Raw genomic sequence first — 9,125 nt, forward strand, 5'->3', positions numbered from 1 at the left:
TCTTCCCTCGCCTGAGATCAATGGCAAAGCACCCATGCTTTTTCAGGCTATTTTTTTTTTTTTTTGAAAGCCTGGCTTAGCCATGCATATGCCATAGCCTGAGAAGCATGGACCCTGCTCAGCTGTGCACTCTTGTTGTGAGCATCACAGGCACTTCACACCTTATCCTGCAGTATTTCCAGAGCTGGGACAGGAGCTGCCGCATGGAACATTGCAATGTCCTTCAAGCAGTCCTGCTGCAAGACTTAGAACAAAACAATTCCCGGTCCAGGGAAACAAGCACTGACTGGGGGGATCACATCATTTTGCAGCTATGGGATGACGAGCAGTGACTTGCAGGACTTTTGAATGCGGAAGGCCACTTTCCAGGAACTTTGTGCAGAGGTTTCCCCGGCTCTGAAGCGCAGCAACACTAAATGAGACCCGCTCTGATAGTGGAGAAGCGCGTGGCGATTGCTCTGTGGAAGCTTGCAATGCCAAGCTGCTACCAATCGGTGGGGAATCAATTTGGAGTTGGTAAATCCACCGTGGGAGCCATTGTGAACCAAATATGTAGGGCCATTAACTGACTTCTGCTAAGAAGGGTAGTGAGTCTGGGCAAAGTGCAGGACATAGGGGATGGTTTTGCCAGGATGGGATTCCCTAACTGCCGTGGGGTCATAAGGATATGCATGCCATCTATCTTGGCACCGGACCACTTTGCAAAAGGGATACTTTTCATTGGTATTGCAAGTGCTGGTAGATCATGGGACACTGAAATGCCAATAGTGATCCTGGGAGCTTCAGCCTACGCTATGTTCCCATTGCTCATGAAGCCGTAGGCCAGCCCCTTGGATAGCAGTAAGGAGCAGTTCAACAATAGGCTAAGCAAGTGCAGAATGGTGGTGGAATGGGGCTTTGAACATTTAAAGGGTCACTGATGCAGTTTGCTTACTAGGTTGGACCTCTGTGGTTAGACCTCAGTGAAGGCACTATCACCATTCCTGTCGCTGCTTGCTCCATGATATCTGTGAGGCAAAGGGAGATACGTTTCCTCAGGGGAGGGGCATGGAGGCGGATAGGTTGGCAGCTAATTTTGAGCAGTCAGATACCACGGCAATAAGAAGAGCCCAATGAGGCACTCTGCATTGCTGGGAGGCTTTGAAAACCCGTTTCAGTAATCAGCCACATCCTATGCGCCACTTATCTACGTTGTGCTTTCCCATACCATCCCCTCCATTGCATCAGTGTCCCTGCATCTCCAGTCCCCTCCTTCTCCCTCCAAGTCACCTGCTTAGAAATACTCTATTTATTCCGTCTTGAAACATTGACTTCTATTGCACAAACATACAGAAGCTCAAAGAGCAGGAAAGTAATAGCACTTTGGCCAACTGTGTGATAAAATTGGAAGGGGAGAAACCAAGTCAGCTTGCCCATGAAAGCACAGATGTCTTGTCCATCAAAGGTCTTAAAATGGCCACCTTTTGTTCTTAGCATTTTTCACTGCTGCGTGTCCCTGGTGTAACCCTTCTCCCCCATGTCCTGTGCGATCTTGTCGTAGCTGTTTGTTTCAACGGCTTGATTGGAGGTGTGCCTATACAGACTCATCTTCACACAGACCAATAAGATCCACCACCTCCTGTGTACCAGGCTGGAGTACATTTGAGGCATTGAGTTGCCACGATCAGCTGAGCTGGCAAGCTTGCCACGCTGATCAAACAGGAAACGGGAATTCAAAAGTTCCTGGGGCTTTAACAGGGTATTTAGGCTTTAATAGGCTGTTTCTTGTGTACCTGGCTGCTGTGCAGTGGAGTTGAAAATGATCTCCAGAGCGGTCAAAGCAGAGCATTGTGGGATGCCTCCTGGAGACCAGTTCAGTTGACTTACACAGTACTGCATCTACACTGCCTCTCTGTCAACCCATCAACATCGATTTAAGTGCTACGCCTCTCATGGAGGTGGAGTGATTAAGTCAACATTACAGGCGTGTTAGATTGGCGAAAGGGAGGTGGTAGTGTAGACGCGTACATTACTAGGTCAGCATAAGGCGACTTCCGTCAGCCTACGTTTGTAATGTAGACCAGGCCTCAGACTTCCTTGTGCCACTCTTCTTTCTCCCCTCTCCGTGTGCGATAGAGTCCGGTTGCCATCCTCTTGCTTCTGTCTCTGGATCCTGATCCTTCTCTTTCCCCTATCCCCATTCCCAAAGTCTTCCTACCTTCACTGCCCATCCTCTCCACGCTGCTCCTTGCTGACTCACTTCACTTGCTTTCTCTGACTCATCATCCAATAGTGCTCCTTCCCAAATCCAAGGGCTCTTTAGGGTCATTTGCCTGGCTGGGCCCCACTCCCTGCTCCTCTTGTCATTGCCACTATCCCCATCCCCTCTTTGAGGCAGGAAGACTAGGGAGCGTTAGGGCTAGTGCCAGTCCTATGCTGCCTGCTACTCTCAGCCACTGGGCTGGAGCCAGCTTCTTTGGGGCTGTCTGTCAAACCTAATATCTTGCCCCAAGAGAATATACCTTGCTAATCAGCGCCTAAGCGGGGAGGGGGCCTGAAAGCTCTTTAGGTGCCTAAATGTACAGGTAGGTGCTAAGCAGAATTTTCAAAAACACCTAACTCCCACTGAAATCAAGGATGAATTAGGCTTGCTGTTCTTTCCCTTCTTCCTTAATTTTACCACCTCCCTCTGCCCAACACTACCCTCCATTCAGCTAGTCACACTCCCCGACGTGCATTAAAAATGCCAAGCAACATCATCTCAGTGATGATGGCTCTCCTTCCCTTCTACACAGAGCAATTCTTTCTTGTCCCCCTTCGTTTACTGATGACAGAGGGAGAATAATTAATATAGAGCTGTCAGATGTCCAATGCACATGCCCACCTAGCTGCACAGGTCTTATGATGCTGCTGATAACAAAGGACTTCACTGTGATGTGGCCAGTTAGGCAGGTGACTTTCGTAAGCACAGAATCCTCCCACCGTAATAGCCAGAGTTGGCTAGCAGCAGCCAGGACCACCTCTTCCGGAGGAGTGGTTTAAAAGAATAACACCACTCTACAAAAGGACTTCTTTCCATTCAAGTGAATGATACTTTCCAAGGCCCAAATTGCTTGGAAGTATTTCTCTAGTTGTAGAGCAGACATCCTAACATTCAATGCTTTATTTGAATTATTAAAGTGCAATAGTGCACAATAATCACTGCTTCAGAAACCTTCACCAACAATGCAGCCCTGGCAGCGTACGTACCATTTACTTTAATCAATGTACAGTTGCTGCAATAGGGATGAAGGGGAGCTTGCACTTCAGACTGATTTTGCATGTTCCATGGGATTGAACAGTATTGTTTCTAATATTGATTCTATGCATGCTTTATGTTTAAAAAAAAAAAAAATTCCCAGCCCTCTCTCAACAGATCAGTGTGGTTTTCCTTTCCTCTCCTCGAAATAATACCAAAAAGCAGGATGCTGACCGCTTCAGGCTTCTGTATAGTCAGCAATACAAGGGAACAGCATAGACATGAGCAAAAGTCAAATGGTCTCCCAGGAGCGCCAGCCCATTAAAACAATTGCTAAGGGAGCAAGAGAACTATAAACACTTGCTGTTTGTCTCCACAGCATACACTAGTGTGTCTCTGTTTCCCTCTTTTTGGAGATAGGCCTGTGCTGTATGGATTGGACTCAGAGCTCAACTTTTCTAGGGTTCAAGGATTTTCTGATCTTGGGTTTTCAGTTCCTCCCATGACCAAGAGTGAAAGCAATTGCAAAGTTAGGATCCAATTTGGCAGTGTTCTGACAAAGTGTTCTTGTTGGGCTCTTCTCAGGTGGAAACTGATGATGCTTTTGAAACCTCCAATGGTCATAGCTGGTATCCTCTCTTTGACAGTAACCAGTGCTACATAATAGAGCAAAGAAAGCACCCCCATAATGCACCTAATAATGAAACACTATAATGTGAGGGGAATGTCTCCCTGAATCAGCATGAGTGAAATATTACTAAGAAAAACAAGATTCCAAATACTTCCTATATCACTGGGTGGCTCAATATCTTACCACACATAGGCTGTGTCACTACTGCGGCAATATTTCACTACATCAGTTTCACGGCCTAATACAAAAATGTGTGGAGGTATATTTTTGCATTTTATTTTAAAGGAGGACATTAGCAGCCCAAGTGATATCACAGGGAAACCTCAGAGTAATACAAAGAAAACAAAATTTCTGCAAGTTAATGTTTATCAAGGCACCGAACAGTCACATGATCTGGCATTTTTAATTTAAAAAGCACGAGAACTACTGTGGGTTGGCCAGCCAGCAATAATAAAAAGGTAAGAAACCTGCTTTTAGAATATATTTGAAATATTGTTTTTGTTAACAAATGTCACTTATGAATAATGCACTCCAGTTACAAATACGTTTTGGAGGATACAATTAACTTGTTACTTAAAATTAATTAAAGCTATTCTAGCAGATGAGATGTGTATAAAGATGTCAAAGTAATTTAATAATACGGTAAAGGTAAATCATGCAGTACTGAATTTATCTGTGCTGGCATGTTCGTTCATTACATTAAAGAAGAATAAACAAGATCTTGTTAGGAAAACTATATTTTTTTCCTTAAGTCTTTGCTTAAAATCTTCCTTGAAGAGGCAGTGAGAGCCAAATGACATTATAAACACAAGCTGCTATAGAAAGAACAAATTGTAACGCTCTAAAATCCTGCATTTATTTAATCCCTTTATATTTACTTCTATGTATGGCACTAAAAGTAGCATAACATAAGCAAACACAAAACATTTCCAATTCAGTGTTGCCTTTTTTAGTTGATTTAAAGATTACTTTGAGGCATCACATTTTGGGTATCCAGCAAATTAGCACCATTACTTTAATGCAAGAAGAGGTTGAAAGTGTTATGGAGACTGGTAAGAATTGTTCTTAGCACCAAGCCCTGAAAGATAGAGAAGGATCAAGAGCAACAGCAATCAAGAGCTGCTGTTAAAAAAAAATTAAATTCAGATGATTTAAAAAGGTTCTAGTACTGATGACTGAGGGAACAGTTGATGTATGAGGTTTGTAGGTCCTCATAGATTTTTTTTCAGTCTTTTCTTCCCCTATGTCCCAGTTTCATGATTGTCTTTGTGTATATTTGCACTTGAAAAGACAAGTAATGACCAAATTAAGCTACATAAATATACAAGCCAGCTGTAAAATGATTTAGGTGTATTCACAAATGGGATTTGCAATGGTTTGTCTCAATAGAATTGAAAACCAGTTTTAGTTAAACCAATGAACATTCTGGGTGTAGAGCAGCCAGATCTTCAGAATCCACACACAGGGTTCAGAGAAGCAGAATGAGGAGCTGAAGCAGCTGTAGAATAGGAGAGTGGAGGGGGTAGTTTACCTGGCAGGGACAGGAGGCACAGCTTTGAAGGAGGAGAAATGGCCTGTCTTGGCACCTGAGCCCTTGAAGTCACTTGCCAAAACAGTCTCTGGTAAGGATTGTTATAAGTTCTTTAGGTATCAGCTGAGCTCACTATTTGGGGAGCGCAGAGTCTGCCAGGACCGTTTTTTGTGTTAAGTTGTACTGATTGCTTTGTCTCTAATTTAATGAAGCTGAAGCCTGGGGCTCCCCACCCCCCCAGTCAGTGCATCTGTCCTCACTAGAGTGTTCCCATGGCAAGCATGGTTTGGGTTTTTGTTAGTCTGATTTACTTGATAAATAAAGAGAAAAACAAAGCGAGATAATCATCAAGCAATGAATAGCTACAGTATAAATAGTGAAAATTGCACTAATGGCCACTGGCAAAAGGCAAAATTTTAGTATAAAAGTAGCACAGAGATTCCCAGTATACATTTTTTTTTTGCCCTCTTCCCTCCCCCCCAACCCATTAGGAACAGTTGTATAAGCAAGTTCACTGTATACAAAGTGCCCCCAGATTTGTTTATCACATGAATATTTTAACTGTTCCTTTAAACCCTTGGTGGAGTATCACTGTGACTTGGATCACTGCTCTCTTACAACCTGTAAAAACGAAAGCCTGGTGTGAAGAGTGCATCAATTACATTTTACATTTTGAGACCCCTCCCTCCTTCTGAGTGGAAGAAAAGTCTGTGCTTCTAAAACAAACATCTCTGCTTTACCCCATGACTGATTGCTCAGCAGTGAGACTATCATCAGGACACAGACTTGGAGACCATTGGTCTTAACTAGCGGATATTGCAGTGTGACTTCCTATTTTTATGAATGAGATATCACTGATGTCCCCAGAGGTTCAGGACCTCTGTCCAGACTAGTACTAGTCTCTAAGGAAGTTGCGTTCCAGACGGTAAGGCATAGGTCACTGCAAGAAAGTCTCTAATAATGATTAGAGCCCAAACCCTCGCTGCAGCAGAGTGCTTGGTGTAGTTCAGTGGGAGAGGGTTTACAAAAGTGACTTTGCACTCTGATACTATGGTGATAAAAATCTCAAGATGGATAGAATCTGCTTTGTGCTCCCCAAACCGGGTCTGAGTCTTGAATGTTGCTGTGATTTGTGCTGGCTTCTAACAGCCCCTAACCATTCCAGAAGCTGGAGCTCACTAGGGTACTAAGGAAACCTGGACACATGTGCCTTTCTCCTGACAACTTTCCTTATGTCACTGGGCAGGAGAGGGCATGGAATAGGAATGGCTATGGCAGACTACTGGGGAATGCTTCAAGGGTGGCTAATGCTGACAGCAAGGTAGTGCAAAGCTGCCCTGCTACACAGCAGGATCTGGCCCTAGCTCACTAGCTGTAAAGTGAGTTCTAGACAGACACTCAGCAGGGCAGGGGCCTCTCTAACTCTGGTGTACGGGACCAACTACCCTGTTGAAGCTCCATAAATAAATCATAAAGGGCAGAGTGAGGGTCTCTAATTGGATTTCCTGCACTTATTTCAGTTGCAATTGTGTTTAAATCAAAAGCCATTTAAAATCCTAAACTTTCATCAATCTTTATATCAACCAACAGGAAAAGAAAAATATTTCCTTTGAACTTTCAGCACACTGCTAATCGGAACGTACCATGCAAGAGGCACCCAGTAGTGTTCAAGCAGTATGCTAAACCGTACTTTAATCAGAGGTTGATGCTGTTTTCCCCTTTGAAGATCTTCTTTTCCTCTGGTGGAGCTCAACACAAGTGCAAAACTTCAGAAGGGCTTTTACTGAATGGCTGGAAATGAGACATGCCTGAGAACAGAAGGCTTCTAAACTGAAAGCCAGGGAACAGGCCCTCGCTGGAATGTTATACACCAAAGGCAGCTGTAAAATAAGGCAGTTCCTTGAGCTCAGAAATATGATGTGGCCTGATTCAGATCTCACTTTTGCTAGTGTAACTCCATTGATATGAATGTAGCTATCCCAGATTTAGAATCCTAGAAGATGAGGGTTGGAAGGGACCTCAGAAGGTCATCGAGTCCAACTCCCTGTGCAAAGCAGGACCAATCCCAACTATATCATCCCAGTCAGGGCTTTGTCAAGCCATTATTCCAGCATGAGATCAGAACTGAGGCCAGATAGTCTGGGCCCTTGCTTTCTTGTTGTAGAGACGACTGATGAGGGCGGCTTTCCTTTATAGCAGCCCTGTCCAGTGACTGGAGCACTGAGAGTCGAGAGAACTAGCTTCTATTCTCGGCTCTGCCTCTGACCTGCTGTGTGAATTTGTGAAAGTTATCCCACCCCTCCATGCATCAGTTTCCTTATGGGAAATAACGATATTTATGTTCCTTTGTAAAGTGTTCTGAGTGCGATATAAAAGCTATTTTTAACCACCTTCCTTCTCTGTGACTCTGTGTGTTATGGCAACTGCGCCTTCTGGAAGGTGAGAACTGGCTGAGATTCCTTTATGAGCCTGCTGCATTTGATCAGCTGTTGTGCACCGCTTGGTCTGCCCTGCCCAGAGGGAGCCATGAGCAGTGGGCCAACCCTTTATTGATTTCACTCAGCAAACTTTCTGCACATGGCCAGCTTAATACCCAAAGAAGGGGAAAACGTTTGCTAGAGCTACTGTGGTCTGAGTCCTTGAAAGCGTTTCATTGTGGATTTACACAATAGAACAGCATGAGCATATTTTACAATACAGGGAAGAGGAGATGTTCAGCTGTCAAAACTCCATATAAGGAATTAATTCAAACCTTCAGGAACAGCTCCTCAAAGGCCTTTAGGCACCTCATTCCCTTTGAAATCAGTGGGGGCCCTTTGAGGACCTTGGCCTCTCTGTCTTGGGTGACTAGATTTAACAAACAATCGTGATGGATGCATGGGAGCACCTGGTGCACAGCTCTTGTGAGGGGCCTGGAAGGTTTTCGCAGCTTGTGGGGAGGAAAAAGAAATGAACGCAGCAGTTTCCAGCTCTTTCTCGGAGACCATTTCCCCTTGTGATGCATTGATATACGGGTGTTCCCCTTCCAGCCCTTCCTATTGCTCCCAGATATCCTCGTCTTAAATCCATTTTCTCTCTTCCGGTTTACAGCAGCAACTAGGAGAAACCGTGCCTACCCTGGTTTGTACAATGGGACCTGTGCAGAGGACATTCTCCTTACCAGAAGCCCCACAGTTGCACAGATGAAACTGTCCAATACAGTTAAAGAAGAACTGAATAAGTATTTCATGCCATGCCACAATGTGATTTCTGAGCGGGCACAATTTCACTTATGCAAGCAAGAGATGGGTGAGTCAGTGATTTCATAACAGCCCTTAACAATCTAATCCAACACTATGGCCAGGGGGATACGAATGAAGAAATTATCAGACACAGGCTCTGTTGAAGAAGTGAGGGACAGCCATCTATTGAAAAGCCTCCAGAATGACCCTAACTTCACAGTAGAGACAGCCAAGAACATAGTCCTCCAAAGTCAATAAGTAAAGGAGCAACAGACGCTTCTCAGGCATAACTTTGAAGTGAAGGCCATTGTAGAAGTTGTAGAGATGGGGAGGAAAATACCACAGGTGGCCTGGAAACAATACCCACCCAGACCAAGCACAAGAGAGGGTTAGGCTAATATGGAGTAAAGAAAAAGACTACAACAAGAATGTGACAGAAGGCTCATGATATGGCAAACCTCCTCACAGCAAATGTCCCCAACACGGAATGTTACATTCAGGAAATGTCTAAAATGGTGACATTAT

This window comes from Emydura macquarii, unplaced genomic scaffold (genome assembly GCF_026122565.2).
Source record: "Emydura macquarii macquarii isolate MOO-44397 ecotype Brisbane River unplaced genomic scaffold, CSIRO-AGI_Emac_v2 contig_1363, whole genome shotgun sequence".
In the NCBI taxonomy this organism is placed as follows: domain Eukaryota; kingdom Metazoa; phylum Chordata; order Testudines; family Chelidae; genus Emydura; species Emydura macquarii.